Source organism: Neophocaena asiaeorientalis, unplaced genomic scaffold (genome assembly GCF_003031525.2).
Source record: "Neophocaena asiaeorientalis asiaeorientalis breed wild unplaced genomic scaffold, Neophocaena_asiaeorientalis_V1.1 scaffold83, whole genome shotgun sequence".
NCBI classification, from domain to species: domain Eukaryota; kingdom Metazoa; phylum Chordata; class Mammalia; order Artiodactyla; family Phocoenidae; genus Neophocaena; species Neophocaena asiaeorientalis.
This window is the reverse complement of record NW_020172867.1, coordinates 369,680-377,974: the sequence shown is the minus strand read 5'-3', so window position 1 is coordinate 377,974 and position 8,295 is coordinate 369,680. Positions and strand designations below refer to the sequence as shown.

The 8,295-nt window shown below is 38.0% G+C and overlaps 1 protein-coding gene and 1 pseudogene across 1 annotated transcript in view; both read right to left on the bottom strand.

Moving 5' to 3' along the window:
* Nucleotides 1-8,295, bottom strand: part of AKAP6 (A-kinase anchoring protein 6) — a 569,716-nt gene that overhangs the window by 553,115 nt on the left and 8,306 nt on the right. The gene's annotated exons all lie outside the window — the stretch shown is intronic.
* LOC112397729 (zinc finger MYM-type protein 5 pseudogene) lies at nt 6,038-6,606 on the bottom strand (annotated as a pseudogene).

Here is an 8,295-nt window from a genome sequence, read left to right as displayed (position 1 = left end):
AAAGAGTAGGCAAAGAAGGATACAGAAAGAAAGGAGTTTGTGAGCTTAGCAGGAACCAGAATTATACATTATCACAAGGATGAGGGAGTTTGTGGAGAAAGTTCTATTGGGTGCTTGGATGTTTTTTTTTTTTCCTCTGTAGTTCTAGATAATTACATTGGGACTCCTACAGCTGACCAAGAATACAGCTTGAGCCTGCTGATAGCATCCTAGACAGTAAGGAAAACCAACAGGCTAATAGTAGGTATACAGTAGATACAAGTAGTAGGACTTTTAAGTCTTAACTTCCCCAAAGTAAGAAAAGATCTTATGCCCTCTCTCATTTTCATCATGTATTTAACAATAACTTATGGGTTTAAAAAAATGATTAAGAAATGTTTACACAGGTGTCTAATATTGTAAGCTTTGGAAGAAAAAAGGTGATTGGCCCCAAGTGTGCTTTTCCTCCCAGTTACAGTATTTCCTTTCCAGTGTTTTTAAATTGTCCTAGTTTCCAAGGTAACAGCCAATGGATATTGGGTTGTATTCCTCCCAGTTTAAGAGTTGCAGGCAGGTGCAGTTCAGGATGTAGTGAAGGCCTCTGATCCAAATACCCAAATGCTCTTCTTGAATTAATGAGCAAAAAATATTCAATCACTGCAAACCTTAAAGTTGAAAAAAGCTTCTTGGCAACGACAGCAATTTACACACCTGCAGAGCTTTGCAATGCACAAGGCACTTTCCCAAGCATTTCTCATAGATTCTTCCATCAACCCTCAGAGGCCAGCAGAGCAGACACTATTATTTTCTCCCTTCACAGGAAGGTGTATGTCCAAGGGACGGAGCAGGGATTTGAACTCTGACCATCAGGCTCAGGGATCTTTTTATGATACATGAAACACACAATTAATTTAAAAAGGGTTTTTTTCTCTTCAAAAGTAAATATGAGAGGAATACTTGATTGATGTTTTATCTGCAGTTTACATTATCAAATATTTCAATCGGGGTAGGCTCAGTTTTCCTGGTGAATTTGAAGGCTAAATTTCCTGGGAAAACAAAACCCTTCAGCTGCGTGAAGGAACAGAGTTGGTGGGGGAAGTGAAACCACAGTGTGGCTAAGGAGATGTAAAATGTAAATGCTTTATACAGTTGGGGTCTTGGTATAAGAACCAAACTCTTACCCTACAATCCAGGGATATATAGAGCCACTCCTGGAAGCAGTGAGGCTAGCCCAAAAGTCCACCTTACATGAGGGCCTGAATAGCCTCCTGAAGGAGTGACTGGAGGCACATAATACAGGTCCAGGGTGTGGGGGGCAGAGTCTGGGTGTCTGTCATTCTGGAATCACCATTCTGGAATGATTCAGGACTAAAGATACAAAGAGCAAATTAAAACAAAGAATTATCTTACTAACGTCTCCCTGAGACCCTAAGAACCCAAAGCAACACTGTTTTGTGGCACTAGTTGTGCTGAAGGGCAGTGTGAGAGCACACTGGAGTGTAGAAGTTATTTCTGAAATAGGCCCTGTGTGAGCAGAGGGCTTCTTACCATGGAGTAAATGGGATAGAGTCGTCATGGGAATATTATCTGCTCATAGCTATTGCAGCTTTTTTAAACATTAATTCATTCAGGAAGTATTTATTGAGGTCAGACTTTGTGACAGGTAGTTGGGATACAGCAGTGAGCAAAACAAATGAAGTCCTACTCTTTGGAAGTTCTATTCTAGTGGGGGAAGATAGAAAAAAAAAAAACAAATAAATTGTGTGATGGACACAGATGCCATGGAAAAAACTGAAGCAGGATACAGGGGATGTAGCTTTCACCAAACACAAGTTGTGTGTCCATTTTAAATGTTTCTATAAATCAACAAAAATCCACTAGATTAATTTTACTAGTTGTGATCACTGAGGAACATTTCATAATGATAACAGGACCAATTCCTCAGGAAGACATAGCAATCCTAAATGTGTATATAGCTAACAACAACATTTGCTTCAAAATATATGAAGCAAAAACTGTTGGAACTGAAAGACCAAATAGAAAACTCCATAATTATAGCTAGAGACTTCAACAGTCCTCACTCAATAATTGATGGAAGAAGTACAAAAAATCAGTAACGATATACATGATTCTTTTTTTATAAAGCATTTTTAAAATTAATTCATTTATTTATTTATTTTTGGTTGTGTTGGATCTTCATTGCTGTACGCAGGCTTTCTCTAGTTGTGGTGAGTAAGGGCTACTCTTTGTTGTGCTGTGCGGGCTTCTCATTGCAGTGGCTTCTCTTGTTGCATAGCACGGGCTCTAGACGCATGGGCTTCAGTAGTTGTGGCATGTGGGCTCAGTAGTTGTGGCACACAGGCTTAGCTGCCCCTCAGCACGTGGGATCTTCCTGGACCGGGGCTCGAAACCGTGTCCACTGCATTGGCAGGCAGATTCTTAACCACTATGCCACCAGGGAAGTCCCAAGGATATACATGATTTGAACAACATTATCAACTAACTTGACCTATTAACATTTGTAGAACACTCCAGCCAACAACTGCACATTCTTTTTCTGCCCACATGGAACATTCACTAGGCATAGAACCTGGGCTGTAGAACAAGTCTCAATAAATTTAAAATAATTGAAACCATACCTCAAGGGAGTTAAATTTAAAAATAATACAAAGATATCTAGAAAATCCCCCAAATATTTGGAAACTAAAAGTAAGCATCTAAATGATCCATGTGACAAAGAAAAAAAGGATAAAAAGTAAAGTAAATATTTTTAACTAAATGAAAATATAAACACAGCACATTAAAATGTGTGGGGTAAACATACTCTTGGATTGGAAGAATTAATATTGCTATAATGGCCATACTACCCAAAGCAACCTAAAGATTTAATGTGATCCCTATCAAATTACACATGATATTTTTCATAGACCTAGAACAAATAATCTTAAAATTTATATGGAACCATAAAAGACCCAGAATTGCCAAAGCAATCCTTGAGGGAAAAGAACAAAGCAGGAGGCAAAACCCTCCCAGACTTTAGACAATACTAGAAAGCTACAGTAACCAAAACAGTGTGGTATCAATGGAACAGAATAGACAGCCCAGAAATAAATCCACACACCCATGGTCAATTAGTCTTCAACAAAGGAGGCAAGAATATACAATGGGGAAAAGACAGTCTCTTCAGCAAGTGGTGTTGGAAAAGTTGGACAGCCACATGTAAATCAATGAAGTTATGACACTCAAATCATACAAAAAAATGAACTCAAAATGGCTTAAAGACTTAAATATGACATGATACCATATGTCTTCTATATAGTGTCTATAAGACACTGTATGTGTCTTATAGACACAAAACTATAATTCAAAAAGATAAATGCACCTAGAAGAAAACATAGGCACAACATTCTCTGACATAAATCGTAGCAATGTTTTCTCAGGTCAGTCTCCCAAAGCAATAGAAATAAAAGCGAAAAAAAACAACTGGGACCTAATCAAACTTACAAGCTCTTGCACAGCAAAAGAAACCATAAACAAAATGAAAAGACAACCTACAGAATGGAAGAAAAGATCTGCAAACAATGCAACTGATAGGGCTTAATTTCCAAAATATACAAACGGCTCAAACAACTCAGTAACAAAAAAACAAACAACCCAATCAAAAAATGGGCAGAATACCTAAATAGACACTGTTCCAAAGAAGACATACAGATGGCCAAGAGGTACATGAAAAGATGTTCATCATCACTAATTATTAGAGGAATGCAAATTAAAACTACAGTGAGGGCTTCTCTGGTGGCGCAGTGGTTGAGAGTCCGCCTGCCGATGCAAGGGACAGGGATTCGTGCCCCGGTCCGGGAAGATCCCACATGCCGCGGAGCAGCTGGGCCTGTGAGCCATGGCCGCTGAGCCTGCGCATCCGGAGCCTGTGCTCCGCAACAGGAGAGGCCACAACAGTGAGAGGCCCGCGTACCGCCAAAAAAAAAAAAAGAAAACTACAGTGAGGTATCACCTCACACCAATCAGAATGGCCATCACCAAAAAGTCTACAAATAATAAATGGTGGAGAGGGTGTGGAGAAAAGGGAACCCTCTTACACTGTTAGTGGAATGTAAATTGATGCAGCCATTATGGAAAACAGTATGGAGGTTCCTCAAAAAGCTAAAAATAGAGTTGCCATATGATCCAGCAATCCCACTCCTGCACATATACCCAGACAAAACTATAAATCAAAAAGATAAATGCACTGCTATGTTCACAGAAACACTATTTACAATAGCCAAGACACAGAAACAACCAAAATGTCCACCGACAGATGAATGGATAAAGATATGGTGTATATATACAATGGGCTATTAGCCATAAAAAAGAATGAAATAATGCCATTTTCAGCAACATGGATAGACCTAGAGATTATCATACTAAACGAAGTAAGTCAGAAAGAGAAAGACAAATAGCATATGATATCACTTATATGTAGAATCTAAAATACAACACAAATGAACAAATCCATGAAACAGAAACAGACCCACAGACAAAGAGAACAGACTTATGGTTGCCAAGGGGGAGGAGGAGGGGAGTGGGGAAGGGAAGGATTGGGAGTTTGGGATTAGCAGATGCAAACTAGTATATATAGGATGGATAAACAATAACTTGTATGGATTACAATAACTTGTATGGATTATCCATACACTTGTATAGCGTATAGATATACACTACTGTATAACACAGGGAACTATATACAATACCCTGTGATAAACCATAATGGAAAAGAATATGAAAAAGAATATATATGTGTATAACTGAGTCACTTTGCTCTACGGCAGAAATTAACACAACATCGTAAATCAACCATACTTAAAATTTTTTTTTTAAAAATGTGTGGGGTACAGCTACAGCAGCTAAAATTGCCTAGAAGCAAATTTAAATGCTTCTATTAGAAAATAAGGTCTAAAATTAATAATCCAAATTTCCACTATAAGAAACAAGAGAAAGAAGAGTATATTAAAGCTAAAGTAAATATAAGGAAGGAAATAAAGAGTAGAAATTAACATAGAAATGAACAAGCAATAGAAAAAAAAAAAGAAACCAAAACTGGTGGGAGTTTTTGGCAAAATACAACAAAATTAATAAAATTCTAGCCAGACAAATCAAGAAAATAGGAGAGAAAACACAAGTTACCAACATCAGGAACAAAAGAGGAGACCTCATTACAGATACTAGAGAGATTAAAAGAAAAACAAGGTAATATTATGAAAAACGTCATGCTGCTGCTTTAGGACAAAACTAGTCTTTTCCTGAAAACACAGAAGCATGTACACAGTTATAATTCTCTGAAAATATTGCTTCTCAGTGTAGTCTCAACCATTTATAATAATTATAACTTTAAACCAAAATAACTTCTATTTTGCATAGAAGACTGGGGGCGTGGATAATGTGAACTGTCACACCCCAGCATTTTATCAGACTAGCAGAGCTCAAGAATTCACATAACACAACTTTCTACAGTCACGAATATTCCATATACAACTTCTCAAAATGGTAGAAATGAACGTGTTCATTAATATGAACCAAAGATATGGTTTTTCTGTAGTATATAAAAGAAGCTAAGGTATATAAAATTTAAATTATGCTTAATAATTTAGTGTTCGATCTTACTTGCAAATGATCTAGGTATCCAATGATTTTCCATTAATTAACCCAATCTAATGCCAATCCAAGATTTAACTTACCTAGATCTTGGAAATTTATCTTTAAGCTGATATAATTACTAATTAAACAAAGTACATCAGAATAAAGATTTAATTTGGTCAAACACAAATTTATATTTTTCATAAGCAAAGCATTAAATGGAAGTAATGCTAGCTTACTTGACCTGTAAACATGTATAAGTTTAGAAAAAACATACCCAAGTATAAAAAAAATGTATACTTGCATTATATGTAATACTGATAAATCAGAGAAGACATAGCTATTTTTATTAATCTATCCCTTCTTTTTTTGCAGTTTGCGCAAGAGACTTTAACTGGTTTAATGTGCAGAAGACTGGAAAATCTGTTTAGGAAGCAAGGCTGCTGAAGACTACCCTTGGCTGATTCTGATTACAGGGAAATGATGCTGACTGGGAGATCCAAGAATCAGGTTTATGATGAGCTGCAGAATCTACATTTTGAAATAGTCTCCTGCCACATCCATTCTACCAGGATTAAAAGGTCCTACTGCAGTCTTGGTCTTCTTGAAAAACTGGAAGTGGAGAAATCCACATCATGGGTTCTAGTTTTAGTTTCAGGAGATCGCCATTCAATAAAATTGGAGGAATTTTTCTCTTGCCCTTGATTTGTTTCCATGTCCTCTTCATCACCAACGACAATTGTCTCACACGTCCCTTCTGAGAAGCCAATTCTTCTGAGGAAGGAAGAATTGTGGAATCATTTCATTGCAGCTCCTAATTTTTTGATGATATAAATGTTATGGTGCTTTGATCAGCTACCACTAGTGCAGAAGGTTGGGAAGCTGTACAGGTTCAATAAAAACATCATCATCATCTTCCACTGATGACTTCTGAAATTTATTAGACCTAGAAAGTAAAGGATTAGGTGGACCACTAAATGAATTTCCTACATTCATGAGACTAGACACAGATATTTAATGAATGAATATGTGAATGGTCCTCATTGAGTCAGCCTGTCTGAGAAACCGCTCATTTCCCTCCCTAATTAATCAGTGGCCTCTGCTTTCCCAGGACATCCCCTTAGAACACTCCACACAGGCAACCACAGGTTCCAGATACTTGGCTGCTCTTATGGCAAGTTCCCTCCTCTATTCTGGACCCACACTCACAGTTATTTTTAACTCACAGATTGGGTTAAAAATAAACCCAAGCAATGATAACAGCTTCCTGCCTTAGCCCTCCTAGAAAGGGTATCACAGTTTAAAAAGAATGTTTTATAATTTGAGTAAAAATGCAGTGCTCTAGTGACTAGAAGAACATTCAGCCATCGAGGCTAGGAAGAGTTCGTCTGAGTTAGGCCTTTTGGATCATCTCATACACCCTCTACTCATCATGCCCTTCCACACCTCTGAGCTTTTATGGTGTGACTTCCCTTGGCTTCTCATCAACCCTGCCCACCGGGTGAAATGTCACCTCAAAAGTATCTTCTCTAGCTCTACTGGTTAGCAACTCTCACCTGTTTCCATAGCAAGAGTTTACGACTGTGCTATGACCTATCATAGTGATATATGTTGTCCTCTCCTCCCCCATATGCATTAAGCCCAACAACATCGGCAGGAATTTCTGAATTCAAGAATCGACTGGGAGAATAAGGAGGCAAGAGAGAATCAGAGAGAAGGCAGCAGAAGGACTCAGATGGCATTGCTGGCTTTGATGATGGATGGGGCCACAGGCCACAAAATGCAGGTGACCTCTAGAAGCTGAAAAGGTGAAGAAACAGATTCTTCTTCCCTAGAACTTCCAGAAAAGAATTCAGCCATGCCAACAGATTTAGCTCAGTGAGATCCATGTCAGACTTCTGATGACCTCCTGAATTGCAGAATAAAAAATTTGTTGTTTTTATTTTTTTTACATCTCTATTGGAATATAATTGCTTTACAATGGTGTGTTAGTTTCTGCTTTATAACAAAGTGAATCAGTTATACATATACATATGTTCCCCTATCTCTTCCCTCTTGCGTCTCTCTCCCTCCCACCCTCCCTATCCCACCCCTCTAGGTGGTCACAAAGCACCGAGCTGTACTCCCTGTGCTATGTGGCTGCTTCCCACTAGCTATCTACTTTACGTTTGGTAGTGTATATATGTCCATGCCACTCTCTCACTTTGTCAGAGCTTACCCTTCCCCCTCCCCAAATCCTCAAGTCCATTCTCTAGTAGGTCTGTGTCTTTATTCCCGTCCTACCCCTAAGTTCTTCATGACATTTTTTTCCTTAGATTCAATATATATGTGTTAGCATATGGTATTTGTCTTTCTCTTTCTGACTTACTTCACTCTGTTTTACAAACTCTACGTCCATCCACCTCACTACAAATAACTGAATTTCTTTTCTTTTTATGACTGAGTAATATTCCATTGTATATATGTGCCACATCTTCTTTATCCATTCATCCAATGACGAACACTTAGTTTGCTTCCATCTCCTGGCTATTGCAAATAGAGCTGCAATGAACATTTTGGTACATGACTCTTTTTGAATTATGGTTTTCTCAGGGTATATGCCCAGTAGTGGGATTGCTGGGTCATATGGTAGTTCTATTTGTAGTTTTTTAAGGAACCTCCATACTGTTCTCCATAGTGGCTGTA